The sequence below is a fragment of the Hesperophylax consimilis genome, chromosome 24 (assembly GCF_061612785.1).
Source record: "Hesperophylax consimilis isolate HC1 chromosome 24, BYU_Hcon_1.0, whole genome shotgun sequence".
Lineage (NCBI taxonomy): Eukaryota > Metazoa > Arthropoda > Insecta > Trichoptera > Limnephilidae > Hesperophylax > Hesperophylax consimilis.
This window is the reverse complement of record NC_142859.1, coordinates 3,158,866-3,183,358: the sequence shown is the minus strand read 5'-3', so window position 1 is coordinate 3,183,358 and position 24,493 is coordinate 3,158,866. Positions and strand designations below refer to the sequence as shown.

Sequence of the window (24,493 nt, the reverse complement as noted above, 5' to 3'; positions counted from 1 at the left end):
AAATTATTGTTAGATGGATATAACCGGTTGAAAATAAATTAGAAAATAATCAGATTATTTACAATTTTTTTCAGATCATTAAAATATATTTGACTTAATATTAACACTTAATCTATAATATATCTTAACTATTTATCTGCCCATGAAACCCACACGGAGAAAATTACTGATAAATAATGCTTATTTATGTAGAATCTCTTCAAAAGGGATTGCAGGCCCTAAATGAATGAATTGATTGGTTTCCTAGTAAACTTTTAGTAAAATACGAACGTATTACGACGATGTCGGAACAAGTGTTCAAATAAATCATATTATTTCCGCATATCTTCATTGTATATTATCTAGGCAAATGCAGTTGCATGAACACGTGTTCCGAAATGTTAGGAATTGACAAAAAAAATCTCCAAACCGCCTGCAATCCCGCTTTTAACCAGATTACGTATAATTCGTATATTTGAAATATTTTTCCCGATACATCGACTAAAGTGATACAACGATGGTAAATTTTATAACCTGCATGTTATATTTTCTACATACATCGACTAACTTATGTATTGATGGTAAAATCTTAGAACCTGCATGTAATATTTTTAATCCTGCATTTATACCAAATTTGTGGTGGTATTCTAAATAATGATTTGCTAAATTCCGAGTCAATATTTAAATTGCAATAATATATACCTTTTCCTGTTATAATAGTTTTTTTCATTGTTATTGTCATTTTTTTTACAAAAATGGTGTGTTGAATAATTCATACACTAAATATAAATCTTACCAACCCAAGCACATTCTAATAGGACTTTAAAAATAGTAAATACTTGGGATCGCTGGCAGCGCTTAATTCGATTTTTTGTCGTGGCCTGTGATCTCAAATAATTACCTTTAAATAATTAAATTCGTTCCATCTTATTGAGTTATTTTTTGTGCTTACTTAATTCCCATCACTTTGCCATACAGCTCTAAGAAATTTATCTCTATTGAAAATGCCATCCGACTTCTAACATTCAATAATTGCTTTTTACTCTTAGCAATCCTTTCTCCAACATTTCCAAGTTGACCAGCACGTTTACCAGTGAACGATTTCTTTGTTCACGTAAAAGCTTTAAACTAGATGGCTTGGCTTTGTACACGACGTACACTACTATGTGTCTGTCCTCTGCCAAGCTCAATAGTAAAGATTTTTTTAACCTAAATATTTTTTTGTTTGTTAACACGTGCGTAATAACACATACTTCTGACTTATTACAGAACTTCATTTAGGTATGACTAACTCTCGACGAAAATATGAAGGAAAAAAGGTAGATTTTGATAGAATTTTCAAAGATGAAAATACGGAGATACCCCTCCCATCATCAATTTCTTTACTTGCTGCAAACACTTTACTCTAAATTATTGTTTTCATGGTCTGATATAGTATCGTTTGCACTTGCACAGACTCGTTATTATCAACTTGTAGGTGAATTTGAGAATCTGAATAATATGTTAATTTGCCTCTTAAGAAAGCGCGTAATGTGGAAAGTTCCCACCAAATCGTGTTTGCTTTGAGTTTTAGCTTTGAACTTACAACTTAAAAGCTCTCGAGATAGTTTCTTAAACGACAGCAATGAAAACTATTTAGTCTGGAACAATTCATTATTATTTTTAAGTGATGAGATAAGCACCAATATTCTGTATTTTCTCGGAAATATTAAAAAAAAAGTGGGTGTGTCAAGCCTACGCAAGACAGAAGTGAAACTTCTAGTATTCTTCTCTCTTATTATTAGGGCTTTTTTATACTAATTTTCATATATTTATTGGCAGGTAGAGTAGAAATTAATATTGTTTAGCGTTTGCCAACGACCATACCATGTTGAACACACCGGTTCTCGTCCGATCACCGAAGTTAAGCAACATTGGGCGCGGTCAGTACTTGGATGGGTGACCGCTTGGGAACACCGCGTGCCGTTGGCCCATTTTTTATGGTAATTTCATGTTTTTTTTTATTTTTTTATCGTTACTATCATTAATAATATCATAAAATTCTTTAACTTTTCAAGTATGCTACAGGCCTAAAATATTACTTAGTGGATTGATATTATGGTCAACCATTGAAAAAAAAAATTCCTGCAAAGTTATGGATGTAATTACGATCTTTTTCAAGCGCGTATGTAATGATTATTTTTATCAACGTCGCACACACCTTGCTAATGTTTTCAGTATTATTAGGGCTTTTTTATACTAATTTTCATATATTTATTGGCAGGTAGAGTAGAAATTAATATTGTTTAGCGTTTGCCAACGACCATACCATGTTGAACACACCGGTTCTCGTCCGATCACCGAAGTTAAGCAACATTGGGCGCGGTCAGTACTTGGATGGGTGACCGCTTGGGAACACCGCGTGCCGTTGGCCCATTTTTTATGGTAATTTCATGTTTTTTTTTTATTTTTTTATCGTTACTATCATTAATAATATCATAAAATTCTTTAACTTTTCAAGTATGCTACAGGCCTAAAATATTACTTAGTGGATTGATATTATGGTCAACCATTGAAAAAAAAAAATCCTGCAAAGTTATGGATGTAATTACGATCTTTTTCAAGCGCGTATGTAATGATTATTTTTATCAACGTCGCACACACCTTGCTAATGTTTTCAGTATTATTAGGGCTTTTTTATACTAATTTTCATATATTTATTGGCAGGTAGAATAGAAATTAATATTGTTTAGCGTTTGCCAACGACCATACCATGTTGAACACACCGGTTCTCGTCCGATCACCGAAGTTAAGCAACATTGGGCGCGGTCAGTACTTGGATGGGTGACCGCTTGGGAACACCGCGTGCCGTTGGCCCATTTTTTATGGTAATTTTATGTTTTTTTTTATTTTTTTATCGTTAACATCATAAAAAATTTTATATCATTCTTTAACTTTTCAAGTATGCTACAGGCCTAAAATATTACTTAGTGGATTGATATTATGGTCAACCATTGAAAAAAAAAAAGGCGTTAAAAACAAAAAAATTATGTGCGATGGCCGAGAATCGAACTCGGATCAACTGCTTGGAAAGCAACTACGCTGACCATTACACCACCAACGCCAGTTGTCGAGATGAGCTAAGAAGCATTTATATTTTACTTCAAAACTTTGACTAGATCAAATGAACTTTAATCGGTCCCGCATTTTCGTTTCGGTCATGAGTTGGTTTTACTCCGGTACTCGAAATTGCATGACGCGGGTAAAGAAGTTTCACTTCAATAATTTCTCGTTTATTAATAATTTTACCGCTTTTGTCAATGAATTAAATATAAATTCTTAGAATACCTTAACTGAAGAGGATTCTCCAGATGTTGTGAACAATTTGAAAGCAATTAATTCAGATGAATTATTTCTAAACTTTTTGAAATAATAGTAAATGTTTTGTTATCATCCTTCTGTTTGTAACAATTAGAGATAATGACATCGTCACTGGGATCTCCCTTGGTGAGGATTCCATTTTTTAGTATTAAAAGTTAGTAGTATGGATAAAATGAAGTTATTTGAAATATATTTTGTAGTGGTTTTGTGAAATAATTATAAAAATATAACGTGGTGCTTTTTTAGTTCAGTTGAGTGGTTTCGATTTCAATCTATATTTGGTGTCAGAAAGTGTTCTATTTCTGATCTCCTAACGTTATTTATCGAGTTTTTTTATTTGAGATTTAAATTTTATAATATTGTTCTGAGTTTTGAATGAGACTGAGATTTTGTTATAGAGATATGTTTTTGACCCTGGGATCTAGTTTTCCTAATATATGTGTTAGTTATTATTTCTTGTGTTTTTTTAGGAAAACTATTTTCTTTGAAACCACATTACTTAACACAAGTACGTATCCAATTTTTCGTATGCAGAAATTCGCTAAAATGATGGATAATGTCTTATTTTTCAAAATATTGACAGTTAAAAACTGATTTATCAACATAGAATAATGTGAGAGGAAATTTTATTTTATTTTCATTCACACACATCATTAAACTTATCCCTTAGTGTGGTGATTACTCCTTTTAGAATATGCTGATCGATCACCAAGTAAATTTCTTGCTTGAAGATGATCATAATTAATCTTGTGGATAGATTATAAACTGTTAGTATTCGTGTTACGATCATTGAAGTATATAAATTGAGCCTGCTTTGGCGTTCGAAGTATGGGCCAGGCATATCGATTCATTGTCTACTGTGAGATATCATGGGCATCAGTCGGTTAGAAGCGCTTGCCGCGCGCAGGTCTTCCCTCTCCAGCGATATCTTCAAAATGCTAACATCCGCACTGAGAAATGTACAAGTCGTACTGAAAAATATAGGGACAACAATGATGTGACCTTTCATAGGTAAGTAGGGTTTTACCATAGCCAGTAGTTGTGTAAATTGACTTATTAATGTTAAAAACTCAAGGAGCATTTGCGCGGTGGCGCGCGGCCGCCGGTCACCTTTGACTCCGTTCGTTAAGTTCGTTCGCAGTCGGAAGCATTCGGGCGACATCGACAGCCGCCACGCCCCCTTGCTACTTCCTGTACGGAACATTATTTTACACTGATATTCCAAGGAATGTAAACTCTATTTATATATAATTAATCGATTTATCGCAATATTTTCAATTTATCGCTTTATTCGCCAATTTTTAAAGCAAATCTGAGATCTAGAATTCATTGAATCAGCGTTTTTTAAATTTATTTTTTGTATTAAAAAACACAACAAACCACCTTTTAAATTTAAATTACAAGTGGAAAATATTGAAATGTTTGAGAACTTGTATACCAGTAGTGGATTCAATCCACAACTATTGACGCCTTGGACCATTCAACTACTAACGAAGTTAATTTTCTTACACCAGACCTCACAAATAAACGCTCTAGCCATTTCAAATTCTTGCAGAGCGTTTTGGTACATATTTCGATACCATTGCATTTATTTTCAGCTGACAACAGTTCGTTAGGCTTTGGGCCTTTTCTTCAACACATTCTTTTTCTCAAAAAAAAAACTCTCAACACCGCATCCCCGAAAATGATTTCCCTCAAGACCTCTTAAGTGGATTATACAGGTTATCAAAACATACTAACCGCGATTTTTCTGATTATTTGGAATAAAAAATAATTGATAATTTTGGTCTCCGGTGACTTTTTTCAACCATATACAAAAAAAGTCCGTAGATATTAGATAATTATATTCGGGTGAAGAGTTGCAGCAAGGAGTCACTAGCATAAATGACAAGAGACATGTGAAAAAAATGTTATCTTTGAAGACAATGATAGCGACTCTCAAACAAAATATTGAAAAAAATCGCGCAATAAAAGAAAAATGGATGTATTTATTGCATTTAGTTTGGGAAAAATCTTGCGATCATACGTAAAGATATCGATCATGAAAAAATATGTGTTATTGCAATGAACGTAATGTTGGTCGAAATATGATACAGTTAAATATGAAATTCTTCTGTTTCAAATTTTCGTTTGGGAATCGCGTGTTTTGATTAATAATTATAATTTTAGGTTGTACTCGTCAAGTTATTCCGAAAAAAAACTTTTTTGTTTTGAAAAAATGTTAAAATATTTTTTTCTCTGACAGTTACTTTACAAGTCGTGTAAAATAACAGTTTATCGATGGGGATACTTCAGAATTATTACCATAGATGTAATTTTTTGAGATTTAAATCTTTAACTAAATGTTAATTACTGGCAGATTAACAGTATGCAAATGACCATTTATAAAGCATTGAATACTAAATGAGAAAATTCTGATATTTAACCACTATTCTCATTGGAAGCAATTACTCTGTTTGACAAAATTCTTGAAATAATATAAACTTGTTAACTTTTACTATTTTATATACATCTATTTGAATTTCAATTCTGTTTTAGTGAATGAATAAATGCAAATCTTGGAAGTGGAAATTAACCCACTTTACATCGGATCGAGCTGAAACTAATCCGATACTTTAATCGGATCGGGCTGAAACTAATCCGATACCTTACATCGGATCGGGCTGAAACTAATCAGATTTCATGCATCGGATTGAGCTGAAACTAATCCGATACTTTACATCGGATCGGGCTGAAACTAATCAGATTTCATACATCGGATTGAGTTGAAACTAATCCGATACTTTACATAGGATCGGGCTGAAACTAATCAGATTTCATACATCGGATTGAGCTGAAACTAATCCGATACTTTACATCGGATCGGGCTGAAACTAATCCGATACCTTACATCGGATTGAGCTGAACTTTATCCGATACTTTACATCGGATTGGGCTGAAACTAATCAGATTTCATGCATCGGATTGAGCTGAAACTAATCAGATACTTTACATCGGATCGGGTTAAAACTAATCCGATACCTTACATCGGATCGGGCTGAAACTAATCAGATTTCATACATCGGATTGAGCTGAAACTAATTCGATACTTTACATCGGATCGGGCTGAAACTAATCAGATTTCATACATCGGATTGAGCTGAAACTAATCCGATACTTTACATCGGATCGGGCTGAATCTAATCAGATTTCATACATCGGATTGAGCTGAAACTAATCCGATACTTTACATCGGATCGGGCTGAAACTAATCAGATTTCATACATCGGATTGAGCTGAAACTAATCAGATACTTTACATCGGATCGGGCTGAAACTAGTCAGATTTCATACATCGGATTGAGCTGAAAATAATCAGATACTTTACATCGGATTGGGCTGAAACTAATCAGATTTCATACATCGGATTGAGCTGACACTAATCAGATACTTTACATCGGATCGGGCTGAAACTAATCAGATTTCATACATCGGATTCAGCTGAAACTAATCAGATACTTTACATCGGATCGGGCTGAAACTAATCAGATTTCATACATCGGATTGAGCTGAAACTAATCAGATACTTTACATCGGATCGGGCTGAAACTAATCAGATTTCATACATCGGATTGAGCTGAAAATAATCAGATACCTTACATCGGATCGGGCTGAAACTAATCAGATTTCATACATCGGATTGAGCTGAAACTAATCCGATACTTTACATCGGATCGAGCTGAAACTAATCAGATTTCATACATCAGATTGAGCTGAAACTAATCAGATACTTTACATCGGATTGAGCTGAAACTAATCAGATACTTTACATCGGATTGAGCTGAAACTAAATAGATACTTTACATCGGATCGGGCTGAAACTAATCAGATTTCATACATCGGATTGAGCTGAAACTAATCTGATACTCTGTCAATTACAATGCATTCTATCAACTTTTGGAGTGAATCACGTACACACACTGTTATAATAATAAAAGGATTTATCACCGCTATTTATGTGATTAAACAGATTTATTAACATTTACCTCGGCCATTCTCTAGTGTCTGATTGCTTGCAGCCATTTGTAGACTCTTAATCTCAGGGTTCAGGTACTGGCCATCTTTTAAGGAATCATCTCAATTGAAAACACTAATTACAGATATTACTGATGTACCATTTATTGATAGTTAGATTATCGGGAACGACCAGATAGGAAAGATTAAACACAATCATTAATATTTATCCCCGCCATTCTCTAGTGTCTGATTGCTGGCAGCCATTTGTAGACTCTTAACATCAGGGTTCAGGTACTGGCCATCTTTTAAGGTATCATCTCAATTTAAAACACTAATTACAGATATTACTGATGTACCATTTATTGATAGTTAGATTATCGGGAACGACCAGATAGGAAAGATTAAACACAATCATTAATATTTATCTCCGCCATTCTCTAGTGTCTGATTGCTGGCAGCCATTTGTAGACTCTTAACATCAGGGTTCAGGTACTGGCCATCTTTTAAGGTATCATCTCAATTGAAAACACTTTTTTACAGATATTACTGATGTACCATTTATTGAAAACATGGTTATGTATATAGTTACGTATAATCTTAAGCTTATTGCATGAAACAAATTTATGCTGGAAGTTACGAGCTCTGTGTAATTATATTTGTTAGAGGTACCATTTATTGAAAGCGTTTACGGCGGGGAATCTATGGGGCACGTTATTGTCTCTGTTCTGGTGCCCGAACTGATGTTCTCGCTCTCCATCTTCTTTCATTGTCTTCCTTCTGACGGGGTTTCTCACCATTTCCGAATCCGCGAGATAGTTGCGGTCGTTTGATGTTAGTTATTTAGCATGCCTTTGTTCATAAAACCTCAAATCTTGTTTAATTATCTCTTATTTAATTCTTTGGTTATTTTTATAACTACTTTATGAACGCGATATTTGGTGTTCACATTTCGTTTGGACTGGGATAGAATTTCTTGCGTATTAACTACCTTAGACAAATCTATGGATCCCAGCTGACAATTGAACGGGAACTGGCGCATAAATGAACCACTCACTGGATCGATATCTTCGGGCTTTTTGAATGAAACAAATTGGTTAAAAAAAACATAGATTTTCAAATATATAGACAGTACAATTCTCATTCGGAGCTTACTTATTATACTATACATCAATGATTTCATTCAGTATTTACTTTGAAAGTTTATTCCATAGACTTTCAGAGTTTTTCATTGATGTCAACAATTAGGCCAGTGCAATTAGCGCCAAAAAGGGGGTCGCGATCGTAAGTATTCCGGTAGTCCCAATTATTTTATATGTTATATAAACTGATCCTCTGATGTAAAATCTGAGTTTCTGACCTTGGCGCACCTGTGCTCTTTTTATTTTATTTATTTATTTATTTATTGTTTGTTTGTAAATATTACATAATACAATTAATGAACTTAAAATGTCCAACTAGGCGATTGCCCGTTTTAGGACATTCCAGTATGATAAAGTTTTTACATGTAATATATGGTACATTATAGTGTTGACTATTCTGTTGTTAAAAAAAAATACATATGTATATTCATATTCTAGAATACTTCCAGTTATATCACGACATATTTTACTATTATTTAGCTGACATAATAACTGAATTAACATAACATAAGCTGAATTAATAGATAAAAACAAGAAAATGAATTTGAAAATGAAACTGAATTGAAGAAATTCTGTTGGTAAGGTAATACAAATGTATATTCATTTTTTTTTTTACTATTGTTTAGCTGATATATTAAACTAAAGAAATATTAATATATAAAACAAGGAAATGAAAAATAACAAAAAATAAAAAATGAAAGTAAAGAAGGAACTTTTCCTTTAAGGAAAAATATCACGAAGAATTGAACAATTTTCGAACTTTCTTTATGTAAAAATACAGTTCCTGTAATGCTAATATAATACCAATATTATATTAGCATTACAGGCTCGCGTCGCCATTTTGAAAAGACGAGCCGAAATCGCGCCAAAAGCTAGTTTTTCCCAAATATCTCATTTTCAATGATGTATCTATGGTCCATCATTCAAATGTTCATACGCAATTGGAATTTGGTTCAGTCGTTAGTCCCTGGAGAGGAAGGTTCAATCTTCAGCAATCCAAAAAAAAAAACATATTTTCAAATACATCTAATAAAAAAAAATATTTTTATTGTTGGATTCACCTCGTGGCGTTATTTTAATTTGAATAAAATAAGCTACTAGTGGTGAATACAAAGTTATTTTTTTAAACTTTTTTTAGTTCAGTCTTCCAGTTTTGCCTGTAAAATATGTTTCGTTTCATCGGGGTAGTTTATCGTATAGATACGTATACATTCTGTTTTCAGTGCTGTTAGTTGATTAACTTGTCTGATGAAGTTAGCTTTAAAGCGAGACTGGTACCTTTAGTAAAATAGTGGATTAATGTTTCATCATTGTTGTTATTCATAATTTAAATTGCAGAATATTTTCTGTGTATTCCGTTGGTACTCTGGCAAAAACTACACATCTGTTAATGAATTAATAATAAAAGTTCGCAAGAACTGTGTTTGACTTAAACCAAACAATAATAGCATTTACAGTGTGGTTTACTAACTTTCCGGCGGACTTCAACATATTAAAAACATGTTAGTTTTTCGTAATAAAGTCAAAATTAAACATTGTACAAAATCAATGCGAAAATAAAGCTGCAAAAGAAAAAAACACAAAAATCACACAGGGGTCTCCAAAAAACTTGTAGCGGTGAGCAATTTTATTAAATGTATTATATTTTTTTCATTAGCTCCACACAGGACGCCCTGCGGAAAAAAATCCCTTAGGGCTTTTGTCATCTTTGAGAATGCTATGTGTTAGGTCTTTTTAGGAAAGGAAGGAAACAAAGTTCTAGAAGGGAAAAGGGTATGAGAGGAGGGTAGAAAACTGGCGTCAATGTGTCCAGTAGTGATAGACGTATGAATCTAACACTCCCGCCGCAGTGCGATGCGGTAGGTCGAGAGAGTCCGGCTGGAGAATTCAAAAAGTCTCCCTCAACCAGTAGGCGGGCAAACGCATCCTCTGCAAAGACCTAGAAAAACCTCTCCCCAGGCACCCCTGCTAAGTCACCAAACGTAGCGAACCACTTGGGGTGACCTATGGGAGGGGTGTTAGTTATCCAATAAATGGTTTCCAGGGCGGCAGTACTTATACCCGCCTCCAAATTGAAAATACAATATCAATGTAATTTATAAAACAGCTGACCGAACTTGTCGAAATAATAATTATTTTAAAGGTGTGATTGTCGTAATATTATGTGCAAATCAGATTGTGGTTTTATTGCGGACTGTAATCAAAACTTGACATAACTATTTCGGTAGCAGTGGTTAACAGTTAGAATTGGACGATTTTTTATCGAAGCTATTGCCTTTAGATACAATTCTGATTATCACTGCACAAGCTTACTTAATATACTTGTATTGAACGCACTGGGAGATATGTTCACTGCACTGGTTTTCTTAACAGACTGATGGTGTAAAATTAATTGCTGCAAATTTCACTGATAAAAGTACTCCTAAATGTTAGACAGAGACAGATAATTAGGTATTATGTATTAGGATTAGCAATATGTATTAGGTATATTCAATTATTAAAGGAGTTTCATCTACTCGCATGACTGAAGACTTTCCGGAATTATTTTAGTTTCCTTGAAATGCTGAATTTCGGGATAAAGGTCCACGTAACCTGGTGGTGTGTGTAGCAATCACAATATCGTTGCGAAATCCTTACATATTTATATACTGAGCCTTCTGCCGGAATAACTTTGTATCCAACTGTCTTATTTCGCAGATTACCTGGATGTCCTAGTCTCTCAACCCAGTAAAGGCAAATAAAAATACAACAATGGAGAAAATATATTTATATTAATTAATCTATGTTCTGTAAAACACACAATCAGGCGTAATACAGATTTGCTAAATACACACATGCCTTACAACAAACTGTTCATGTTTATTTATATAAATGTCAACAAGGTATTACACAAGTCTCTGTAACCACTTTCATATTATGTTAAGTACTTATTTTATACACTTGTTAGTGAAGTGAAACTTCTTTACCCGCGTTATGCATTTTCGAGGACCGGAGTAAAACCGACTCATGACCGTCACGAAAAACCGTGATCATTTCGCTATAGGAGCCTAGCTAATATTATATACCTAGTTTAGGTCACTCTCCAAACTCAGCTTCGCGGTCTAGAGGCAGAGCGCCCGACTTTCGTCGTGAAGAACCGAGGTTCGATCCCCGCTTTAACTAATTTTTTTGATTATTTTTGTGATTTTTTTAATACGAGGAAAAGTGATAAAATGCTCTCGTGCTGCGACTTTGTCAGGCATACATATAAGAAGATATCTACATGATTGTTGTCAAAAATGAACATTTATATTTTTTTATTGAGTAATTTATTTTTAGAATTTTTGCGATCGAACCTTCTAATTCTGTTTGAAACGATCGATTGAAGGAAGCGAATTTTGAATCGTAATATAATATCATATACAAACTCCGTTATAAAAATAAGCGCGGGACAAGTCAATTGAGGAGTACACGTTGTATACGCGGTTCTCGTCACGCGAGATACCTCTCCTCGCGGTCTAGAGGCAGAGCGTTCGACACTCGTTATGCAGTACCCGGGTTCGAATCCCATATTATTATAACTTTTATTTTTTTTTTATCACATGCTACTTACAAATATGTCAATATTAGGAATTTAGTTAAACGTTCATTTGTTAACAACACGCCTATAAATAAATTTATGCTTTTTAAAACTATGATGTACAGCATTCTGAATAGTAATAATATGAAATGAAAAGAGAGAGAAAGAAGAATACTAAAAGTTTCACTTCCGTCGTGCGTAGGCTTGCCACACACTGAATTTTTTTATAATATACAATTATTTAATTATTTTTTTGTATGAGAGTCTCACCTTTGAGGACGTCGCCATAACCTCCTTTATTGTAGAGCGAGCCGCACCAATTTGTTCTTGAACTCACCCGTGGAGAAAGTCACGTACTTCCAAAATGTAGTTGATCAAAATATCGATATTTTTTCATTTTCTACAACGCTCTTACAAGGTTTTTGTCACTGTAAATACATTGTTTAAACCAGAGGTTCCCAATGTGGTATATATGGACCTCTAGGGATCAATATCGGCTTGCTGGTGGTCCATGTCACCGAGAAAAAAAATTTAAATGGACCCCCTATTTACATCAAGTCATCAACATTCAGGATTTCCATAAATGACAAAATACACTTAACACAAATAAAACAGCTAAATTAATACTAATAATGAACTGAGAAATTACTTATTTGATATTTGTAATTTTATATTTCGTTAAATTGCTTATTGTGGTATATAAATAGAGTCCACGTTTCTTTTCTTGTCAGAATTAATATATTGTAGCAAAACATTGCTCATTGGAAGCCGCTTATTTTCCCAGTTCCTTAACTTGTTTTTGAAAAACGTCCATGTTAATGACGCTTTGGTCTACGTTCAAAATTTAAATGTAGGTACTTCACACAGACTTCAAAACTAAGTTTGAGGACATTTTGACTATAGAAATGGAACGTTGAAGAATCGGATATCATATGACAAGAAGAACTGATCTGAATAATCACTAACAAATAACTAAAGGGGCCGTTCTAGCTGCAGAAAAAAAATCCCGTTGCTTACCCTGCTTCATTTTCATTTGGTTTAATACCTCACAAAGGCGCCCTTATCTGCACAATTTAAAGACAGAGGAACTACACCGCCACCCAGTTGTTGGGCAGGCAAGAGAAGGGAATTTTTGAAAGGAAAAAATAAATGATTATCACATGGGACGTTAATATTTTTTAGAGGTTTAGGAAAATTCAATATTCAATGAAAAAAAATATTTGGCTAGTAGTCTACGGGGAAAAAAGTTTGGGAACTCTTGTTTAAACGGTACATTTTTAACGATCCACCTCGATCTGTAAGGTTATACAAAAATGTGCAAATTGAATACAATAAATTAATAAAAATTGTGAAATAAACTCACAGTGGTGCTACTCGAGGCTTCGTCTATTGTACAATATAAGAGATAACATATCAGTGAAACTACGCAAGATTATTACTGATAGTCTTGTTCTCTCAATATTGGACTATGGAGACTCAGTTTGCGGTCCATCTTTATTGAAAAAAACCCAAAAACAAGTACAACGAGTCCAAAATGCATGTGTCCGATATTGCTATAATGTCCCGAGACGCGAGCATATCTCGCCTTACCTCTATCGGCATCGAATACTGAATATGTCGAACAGAAGGAAGTTACATCAAATGTGTCAACTGTTCAACTTGATGAATTCAAAGGTTCCTTCCTATCTGTTTGACAGACTGCAGTGGTCCCGTGACTCACATGCACATAGTACACGCCAAAGAGACCATTTACTTGTTCTCCCCAAACATAAAACTGCTGTTTTTGAGGGTAGTTTTAGCTACTCATCGTCAAAACTTTGGAATAAAATACCACTGCCTATTCGAACAACAACATCGTTGCAGTGCTTTAAGAAGCTCTGCAGCGAATGGTTGCTGACAGCACAGTCAACCGCACAACATCATAATTGATCGAATTTAAAATGAAAGGGACACCTACTTGTGATTATTATTTTTTTTATTTTATCTATGTATTTTATGTAAATTTAATCCTGAATTTATATTTTATTTTATTTTAAAGAAATTTGTATTTATCGATTTATAACACATTATATTAAAGGCACTGCTGAAAATCAGCTACATTCCCGGAGAAATCCGGAATGTACAGCTGAGCAGTTGCCCTTTTGACAATATAATCATCTAAATGTATGTGTACAAACTATATGCAAACATGTAAAAAATTATTTTCAAATAAACGTTTTTATTTTTTTTTTTTTTTAAACTTCCGATTTAGTTGTCCGGGTTAAGTCTTCCCCAAAGGAAAAACTTAACCCTTCCACTCACTTTTCCACAAATGATCATCTAGTCAATCAACATTATGTAAGTGCATTATATAAGCAAAATAAATACAAAACAATACAAGAACAACACGTCAAATCACCAGAGATCAAATGGGAAAATAATTCACCGTCTCCAGATATTTTCATATCAGAGGGTTCGGCTCGGTAGAACTTCTAACAGGGCCTATAAATCCTACTGATCCCTCAACATAAATATTTAAAAAATCTTTTGTTATCCTACATGTATTCAAAATGACCGACTTTTGCATCTTTATATATAATTTTTTTGATAGATCTAATACGCCTAAATTTTTAATTAGAGAGCTAGGTATAATGCCAGTAGCCGAAATAACGAATGGTAATATTTTTATAGTCTGAGAATGCCAAATTCTTTTTATTTCATTTCCTAAATCTGTGTATTTTCTTATTTTTTCACTAACAGATTTTTGAATATTACAGGAATTTGGAATAGCGACATCAATGATATAAGTTATTTTTTTAATTTTGTCATGTAAAACTATATCGGGTCTATTATGACTAATCGCTCGGTCTGTTAGTATAGTTTTATCATAATATATTTTATAAAATTCGTTTTCTAAAAATGAATTTGGTTCGTATTCATAATATGGTACTACATTACGGCAGTCAATCAAGTTATGTTTAATTACCAAATTTTGGTGAATTATTTTTAAAACTTATTATTATTATTATTTGAAGAATTTTCTATGATAACTTCACTTGTATTGTACCTGCTTAAATAGTTTATATTTAGTTTATTATTTTTACTATACACCTATTATTGTACTCCTGAATAACTAACCCATAAGAATATACATGTAAAGGGGGTGAATTAATAATTTTTAACTTTCCTCTTTATTGTTACTTGATTACAAAATGGATTTTAATTATTATTATTGTGAGATATTTTTACAGCAGATTTTTTTTTGTGAAAACACCTCAAATCCGCTTAAAAAACTGAATGAGAAAAATATTTTCCTTTGGTCATGTCATCCTATATCATCTTTGAGGATGCTGTGTGGGTGGTCTTTTTAAGGAAAGGAAGGAGAGAAAGTTCTGGTGTGACGAACGTATGAATTCAACTCGAGTGAGACCAGTTTTAGAGGTCAAAAGTTCTCTCCAAACCATCCTCTCCCGATCCGCCTCCAAGAACTGAACACACCTCACCCGATGAACCCGGTCACTCCTGCTATGTCACCAAACGTAGAGTACCATTTGAGGTGACCTATGGCAGAGGTTATCCAATAATTGGTTCCTGGGGCGGCGTTACCCAAAACCGTCTACCAAATTGAAATTTCATTAGTACATTTTAGATCTAGCCCATTTAGCACGCGCTTTGTCTCTAATGATGAAGCAAAGTTCTGTATTTGAAATTTAAGGCCCAACTGGACGGAATTTTGGATAACGAAACACGCCCACATCATATTTCTTGTGTTCTTCTGCAATCTACGTTTGTACATATTTGTATAAACACTTGTAAACAATTTATGACCATCTTGACACAAACGAAATAAACAATATAATATTGCGGCGTCCTAAGCAATTTAAATAATACCATTATATGTTACGTACACATAAAATGTACCTATGTCAGGATCAGTGCCGCCACCCTAAATGAAGTTATTCAGCCTAAAAGCACGAAACAGGTTGTAACGACAAGTAAATAAGTTATCTCTGAGATCCTTTAGACTTCAGAGGAATAGATGTAATTAATTTACAAGGAGTTTGGTAATCAAGGAATAAAATAAATATGTATTTACCCCTAAAGACTTTTGGGATTGACTTGGAATTAAGATACAGCGTAAGCCAAACAATAAAGAAACACAAGAATTGCGATGTGGGCGTATTTCATGATCAAAAATTCTGGCCATTTAGGTTAAATTAAATTCAGAAATTTGGTTTTGGTACACATTCAAAATCAAACGGTAAAGAATAATATTCGATGTCAGGCAGCCAAAGAGAGAACCAAAATATACTAAGCCAGTGGCTATAACGGTTTCCATTCAAATCTACATTAAAGTCATTTCTGTGTGAAGATATTACTTATCTCTTAAATCACTTTACATGTACATTTATAGAATTACAGTGGCTAAATTTACTAAAATATTTTTTAGAAACTAAAATTTCCCCTTTTTGCTATTTCAATATCTCGTCACATTTGAACATCAGTTCGTCAATCAGTGCAATTTTGAATTTTTCGACATTTGTACGGTCCCCGTTAAACGCCGTTCTTCGATCTGAATCAGCTATTGAACATTTTTTGACCAGTGGAAAAGCACAACTGTCATATCAGCTGATCGCAATTTGATTAAAAGATAAAACGGACCTATAAATTTCGTTATACATACCTAATCACTATTGTCACCGGTCCTTTCTACCCGCGTTATCTCGCTCGCTTCATACAACCGATTGCAAGGCCACCCGAAAAACTTTCAACAAAACCATAATCGGGCACTACTTTGGCAATTTAAATTTACATATTTTTTTAACGTTACACCTGTATGCCGCCTGAAATACCTAATACCCTTCTGGGTGGATAGAGAGAGAGGCTCCTCTAGATAGCTCTCACTCCGAAGATAGGTGGTAACTTGAATGGCATTCGGCTAACGTGAAAAATGCCCATCTCGTACACGACCCTACTAAGAGACATTCTGGGTCTCTTAGTAGACTCTCTACTGTCTCTTAAGCTCTGGTCCTCCATCGATATATTCAGGTACTTCCACAGCCGAGCCCACATGATGCATACAGTCGGTGATGTGTGAATGCGGTGCGGTGTAGACCATCGAATATGTAGACAATGAATGCCAGCTCCATTCATTCCCCACAGTGATTCGTGAGGATTAGAGGGTGACGCCTGAGACCCTAGACTCGCTTGCAGATCTAGATGTCCCCCTACGATCTCCACGCCCCCACTATACGAAAGTAGATTATCAACCGTCTAAGTATTCCATTCAGTATATATTGAGAATATCCGCAATCGTAATTTAGTCGTACGTGGTTTACATAACATACGCATCATGGATCTCGTTCCTACTGCATTCGGTGTACTTTCGTCTTTCCTCTAGTAATTTCATCCATCACTGCATACATCAGGGATGGTAGAACTCAGTAGACTACTAACCTCGATTCCTTGTACTGTAAATAGAATCAACTGCATATTTTATTCTAAGGAGCTTTGCAAGTTTTGAACCGAACTAAAACGTCTTTGAAATGTATTCTACCTACGTCTAACTTCGAAATAAATTCAAGTGATAACCGAATGAAAAAAAAAGTTTAAAATACTTTGCCCTCCAAACACCTTATATTTGTTACAAAGATATGTTTACACATACACCTAGATAAATAATGTATTTAGGCATATTCCTACTTCCATTAAATGTCGAATTTCGGCACAATTCTCAAAGCACTATGGCTTGAACAGGAGGAGAGTGGTTTATGTGGGAAATTTCATACCAAATCCCTGAAAACCAGATTGCGTAATTTCCTTTGCTCAAACTACTATTTTCAATCCATTAGCTAGAGAGAAAACTAATAAATGCGGTACTTTAGATCCTTTTTGTACAGTTAAAATCACCTAAAAAATGACTGATTATGTTCAACCCAGTTATGATGTAAACCGTTTTTAAACATCACAGAGTCATTTACAATCTACTGAATGACCAATTCGCTGATCACAGAGTCATATACAATCTACGGAATGACCAATTCAAACAATAAGTTTTAGTGGGATGATTCATTAAAATACTCTTATATAGTTTCTGTAAATATTTTAACTGTACCAATCACTTGTGGATTTACTACAATTAAGACTACTAAACTACAATTAGAATAAAATAATTTTTTTAAAACAAGGGTCCTGGGTTCGAGTCCCAGATGTGACCGTTTCCTTTTCTGATTTTTCTGTTTCAGATTTGCGTTTAAAAATCACTAATATTGTCTTCAATATTTAAATATTATAATTTGAGGTTTTACTCAATAAGTTATTCCGAAAAATAATAATTCATTTCTAGACTTGCAGAAAAAGTCAATAGATGTCGCACATTAAAAATAAAAACAATAAGATAGGTTTATCTATAAGACGCTGTCTAGGATTGCATTTAGTTCGGGTTGAATCTTGCGATCATACATAAAGATAGTTACCAATAAAAATGTGCGGTGAAAAAATGAAGACAACGTTGGTAGTTCTTATTCGAAGTATGATACAGTTAAAAGTGACCGATGAGGATAGGGTCCCATTAGCGCAGTTGGTAGAGCATTGTCCCGGAAAGACAAGGGTCCTGGGTTCGAGTCCCAGATGTGACCGTTTCCTTTTCTGATTTTTCTGTTTCAGATTTGCGTTTAAAAATCACTAATATTGTCTTCAATATTTAAATATTATAATTTGAGGTTTTACTCAATAAGTTATTCCGAAAAATAATAATTCATTTCTAGACATTAAAAATAAAAACAATAAGATAGGTTTATCTATAAGACGCTGTCTAGGATTGCATTTAGTTCGGGTTGAATCTTGCGATCATACATAAAGATAGTTGCCAATAAAAATGTGCGGTGAAAAAATGAAGACAACGTTGGTAGTTCTTATTCGAAGTATGATACAGTTAAAAGTGACCGATGAGGATAGGGTCCCATTAGCGCAGTTGGTAGAGCATTGTCCCGGAAAGACAAGGGTCCTGGGTTCGAGTCCCAGATGTGACCGTTTCCTTTTCTGATTTTTCTGTTTCAGATTTGCGTTTAAAAATCACTAATATTGTCTTCAATATTTAAATTTAAAATAAATCAAATTTAATAATGTTATAATAATTATTAAGTTCTGCAAGTATTTTTGTTATTTTTACAGTTTTTAATGTGACAGCTGTTTTGGCTTTTGAGGTCATTCTCAAACTGTGAAAATAACAGAAATACTTACAGAACTTAATTATTATAACATTATTAAATTTGATTTACTTTAAATTTATTTAAAAAATTAAATGGAGTTCTACGAATTAAACACCATAACAATAAATAGAATAAAATAACTTGGTTGGAATACCACTTTATTAAATATAATATAATTTTTTTTATATGTGAACCAACAGATTTTAATTCGACCTGAACCTTCATCGGGGTTTGATAAAAATATACTAAATTAATTTCAGAGTTACAGTAATACATTGTAATAATAATAAGTGTTTTATTTTCTTTTTTTAACAAATCACTGCAGAATGATCTAGAAAAAATATTAACATCGGCAACTAACGGTATTTTCGTAAAGTTATTAAATTAACTTTTTAAAGCGGGCTATTACGTACATAGAGCTTTTTAAAATACTGATACAGTCTGAAGGAAAATATCTCAGTCTCGTCCTAATGCAATAACATCAACCTGTATAGAGACATCTCTTCAAGAATTTTGTATGTAAATCTGTGAAAAGATCCGAAATGCGAGGTGCTATGAATGTACACAATATAATGGCAAGCTTCTACGAAGTGAATATACAAATGGGTTTATTTTGAATGTGTCAAATTGAATCACGGGTCATATTTGAATCACAGTACAGTGGAAGCCCATACTTACGATTCTCTTAAGCACGACTAAAAACAACTGTATTCAGAGTACTATTTTTTGCGAGAAATGTCCAAATGCAGTGTGACTAAGGCGTCCTCAATTATTGAGGAATTTTGTTAGAATTTTGTTGAAAAGAGAAAAGGAAGAGGACAGATTGGAAAGTACTTATCTATTCAGATCTGGTCATCAAACAAATTTTAACCACTTCAAGAAATCTTTAGATTCTGAACGCTATCTTTTACAAATACTTTAGTCCAAAGAAGGTAAATTTCGATTATTAATTCAGGTATTTCCTACCAAAGAAATATTAAACGCATCTTCCCCGGATCGATGTTCAAATGTAGATTCGTAACAGTGTAAGAAGTGTTCAGAACCTAATTTTAGGCGCTGGCAATATTTATTTAATCGCCACTCTTATGCGCATGCGCCATAGTGGAAAACGGATTAGAATCGAAAATTTTATTTAAATGGCATTGTTTGGCTGTGTTTGGTGACTCTTTCAGAAACTTTTTCTTTTACATCTAATTCCCTTCCCTGCTTCCAAGGGCCTTACAGCATATTCCAAATTCATACAACGTTCCATGGCCTAACTGGCTCCGGGCAGATGACAATCTCGTGCGGTAATAAAGACAAACTTTTTGAGATAGATAGATAGAGAGATAGAGAAAGTACGTGAAGAAATAATCTGGTTTTTTTTCATAAAAAAACAGCAAAAACTTTATGTAGCTACGTCCAGATATATCGCCGGGAAAAAAGTCGTATCATGTCCCTCGAACGTAGTAAAATCGGTAAAGCGGGTTACGTAAGTCTTTTTTTATCATATCAACAAAATTTCCCAATTTTCTTATCCCTTTTGACCCCGTTAACTGAACCGTGGTAGAATAAAATAAAAATAACGATCGCTCAAAACAACCCAATCAATCACCGACTTCCCAAAGCCTGGAGATGTCAAACAAATAACTTAGAAGTTGCCTCACAGACGAAATGTTGACTATCTTTCTTATTTGAGAACTTTATATAAATAAAACGCTGGTCAACTGTGTCTAGTTACCCGATTATTTTTTGTAAAGTTGATTAGTATTGCGGTAAAACATTTGGTTTGGATATGAGGTTTACTGATTCAAAACTGATAAAAAAAGCATTAAGATAACGAAATTTTTAACTATACTGCCGGTGTAAATTTTCTAATTATTTACCATTTTATTCTGCTCATTCATTTTGGGATGCGGTTATGAGTTACGGCGCCTCAGGAATCAACCAATGGATAATCAACACCTCTGCCTTATTAGTCACCCCAAGTGGTTTGTTACGTTTGGTGACATAGGAGGGGTGCTTAAGTTCATTGCTCTGCATCGCAGTGATAGGGATATATCCATACGTCCCTCACTCTTAGATACACTGACCCTCAGATTTCTACCCGCCCCTCATAACTGTTTCCTTCCCAGATATTCCTCTTGTTTATTTCCTTAAAAAGACCGTCTACACAGCATCCCCAAAGAAGACATAGGCCATGATGGAAATAATTTGTGTGGAGCTAATGTAAAAAAGTGAATAAGTATATTCTGGTTTGATACTTTTGATTACTATGGACTCATGATCAGAAAAAACTAAATAAAACACTGATTCCAACAACAAAAAAAAAACTAGAAAATTATCACTTGTCTTGTTACACCCATTCCAAGTTTTTCGTAATGTTCCCGTAACGTATTCTTTAACACGTTCGCTTCCTCTGGCTTGTAAATTCATCTATGTAACTATATAACTAGTATTGTATGTAGTATTGTCGTGATATTAAAAGTGACAAGTAACGTTTAAATTTGTCTTGCGAATTTCAGTTAAAATAGTTATTTATAAACATCATTTAAACAATTGGTTGTGTGAATCACATTATAAAAATCCCTCTAAACACTGTGAAATATAATTATACCATAATCGTAGTGATCCAAACGTATCAATCGGTTATTCACTAAATTCTATAAAATATTATCAGACATTACTGATTCCAGTGCGTGTGAGCGGTGCGACATCATAGTAGGTCACTATCACCCGTAAGTGCAAGCAGCGCAGAAACACTCCGGACGCAGTTGAGTGTGCAGGGTGCAGGGTCATCACTCACTTCCTAACTTAATATTACGAACCTCTAAAATAAAAATGGATGCTAATCAATGTATGGCGAAGGCTCAGGAAATTATTAACCAAATACATTTAATAATTACCGACTCATCTAATAAGTTCAATAAAGAACAACTTGCAAAAATAATGCCAAAAACTACCGAGTTACTGGGCGTCGCGGGACAGATGGCAGTGAAGATGGGGACTATGGAGGGTGAACTATCCGCATACAAAAATATTATTAATAACCAACCTGCAATAACTGGAACTACTCAATCTACTTCAATGGAAATATGTGACGCAATTACCGAGATAACAGAAAGGAATTTACGTTCGAAAAATCTAATTCTGCTGAACGTACCTGAAAGTAGAGACGAGAATCAAACCAACAGGATATCTGATGACAACAACAAAGTATGTTCAACGTTAAAAATTATCGATGATACACTACAGATAAATATTTCTAAAATATATAGGCTTGGCGTAAGAAAAACTGACAAGATCAGGCCAATAAAAGTAGAACTCCAAGATTCATATCAAGCTAAGCAAATAATCATAAATAAATATAAACTGAAAAATGGCATCAAAGTTAAACAAGATCTCACGGAGCTGCAAAGGAAACAAATGACGGATGTTTGGAAAGAGTTTGAAACGAGAAAAGCGGAAGGGGAAACAAACATAACAATTAAGTACATAAACTCTGTTCCAAAAATAATAAAAAACGTGCCAAAAAACTTAAACAGCACCTAAAATTGTTTGGGTACTACCAAAATGTCCGCGGAATGAGAACTAAATTACAACATCTTAAAATAACTTCTCCCACATTCCCACATGATATTTTGTTATTAACAGAAACATGGTTAAATGAGGACATCAATTCATCGGAATTAGGTCTCAATAAATACAACATCTATCGTCTTGACCGTGACCCCATTACAAGCAACAAATCAAAAGGAGGAGGTGTAATGGTGTGCATATCTAAAAACATTTCATCTAAAAAATTGCCAGTTAAACACAAAAGCGTTGAACAGATGTTTGTAATGCTAAATATTTCATCCACAAAAATCATTATCGCTTGTACTTATATTCCACCAATGTCAGATCTGCAAATATACAAGAACCACATCGAGGATGTAGAAACACTAAAATATAAATATCCTAAAGCCAAATTTATAATTTTAGGCGACTACAATCTTCCGAAAATCGACTGGTCTTTCGATAAGAACAATGAAGTGATTATTAACGAAACAGAAGTGCAGTGTGTCAAATCTAAGGAAATGCTTGATATGTCTTTTTTCCTAGGACTAAAACAGTTAAATAAAGTGCAGTATTTTAGTGACTAGTATTTTCTAGTGACTTAAGTACAGTGGTAGAACAATCGGATGAATTGTTGTTACCTTTAGACCAACACCATCCCGCGTTAGATATTATTATCACAAATGAGTCTAGAAAATTGCAGAAATTAAAAACTTCATCGTACAATTTTAAAAAAGCTGACTACCCAAATATAATTGATTATCTTGACCATATAGACTGGTCATTTCTAGAAGATGAAAACAATATTGTGAATCAAGTCCAACAATTTTATTCAATCCTAAACACTTCAAAAGAACGTCATGTTCCAAAAGTTAATTTTATTGCATCCCTTTACCCTACATGGTTTTCAAAAGAATTAAAAGAATTGATTTATACTAAAAAACAAACTCACCGAATATATAAGCAATCTAGAAACGTCGATGATTATATAATGTTTACTAACATAAGAAAGCAGTGCAAAGAATTGTCTAAAAAATGTTATAATGATTATATTAGTTTAATAGAAATGGAGGTTCATGATAATGTTAAAAAATTGTGGAACTTTTCTAATGCTCAGCGTAAAAATGATGGTAGTTTACCAAATATTATGTATCTGAATAACAATTGTGCGGATAATACCGAAGGCATTGTCAATCTTTTTGCAGATTTATTCAAAAGTGTTTATGATGATAATATTACCGATAATGAAATCCCAAATGATATATCACTTGAAGAATCACTTAACCTAAACCATTGTTTTATTGAAATAAACGCTATAGAAAAGGCTATAAAAGCATTAGATACTAATAAATCTGCTGGACCGGATGGTTTCCCTCCAATATATTTAAAATCTTGTGTTCGCAGTTTGACTTATCCATTATTTTTACTATTTAATAAGTCTTTGTCGTCAGGGTGTTTTCCAAAACAGTGGAAAAAAAGCTATCTTACGCCTATTCATAAAAAGGGAGATAAAAACGATGTATCGAACTACAGACCAATATGTATATTGTCCGCTATTCCCAAACTATTTGAATCGTTAGTCCTAGATGTAATATGTAAACAAATTAATAATATTATTGTACCCAACCAGCATGGCTTTATCACAGGTAAATCCACCCTAAGTAACTTGATCATATACGAAAATTACATAACTGATTCTCTTGCCTTGAAGCATCAAGTGGATTCAATATATAC

The 24,493-nt window shown here is 33.7% G+C and overlaps 3 non-coding genes across 3 annotated transcripts; all 3 read left to right on the top strand.

Annotated features, from left to right (window-relative positions):
* Positions 1-1,831: 1,831 nt before the first annotated feature.
* On the top strand, positions 1,832-1,950 carry LOC149411817 (5S ribosomal RNA). The gene has a single exon (XR_016304780.1). It is a non-coding gene; the product is annotated as a 5S ribosomal RNA (ribosomal RNA).
* Positions 1,951-2,273: 323 nt separating this feature from the next.
* On the top strand, positions 2,274-2,392 carry LOC149411816 (5S ribosomal RNA). Its single transcript, XR_016304769.1, has one exon. It is a non-coding gene; the product is annotated as a 5S ribosomal RNA (ribosomal RNA).
* A 324-nt stretch (positions 2,393-2,716) lies between these two features.
* LOC149411815 (5S ribosomal RNA) lies at positions 2,717-2,835 on the top strand. The gene has a single exon (XR_016304758.1). It is a non-coding gene; the product is annotated as a 5S ribosomal RNA (ribosomal RNA).
* Positions 2,836-24,493: the final 21,658 nt, after the last annotated feature.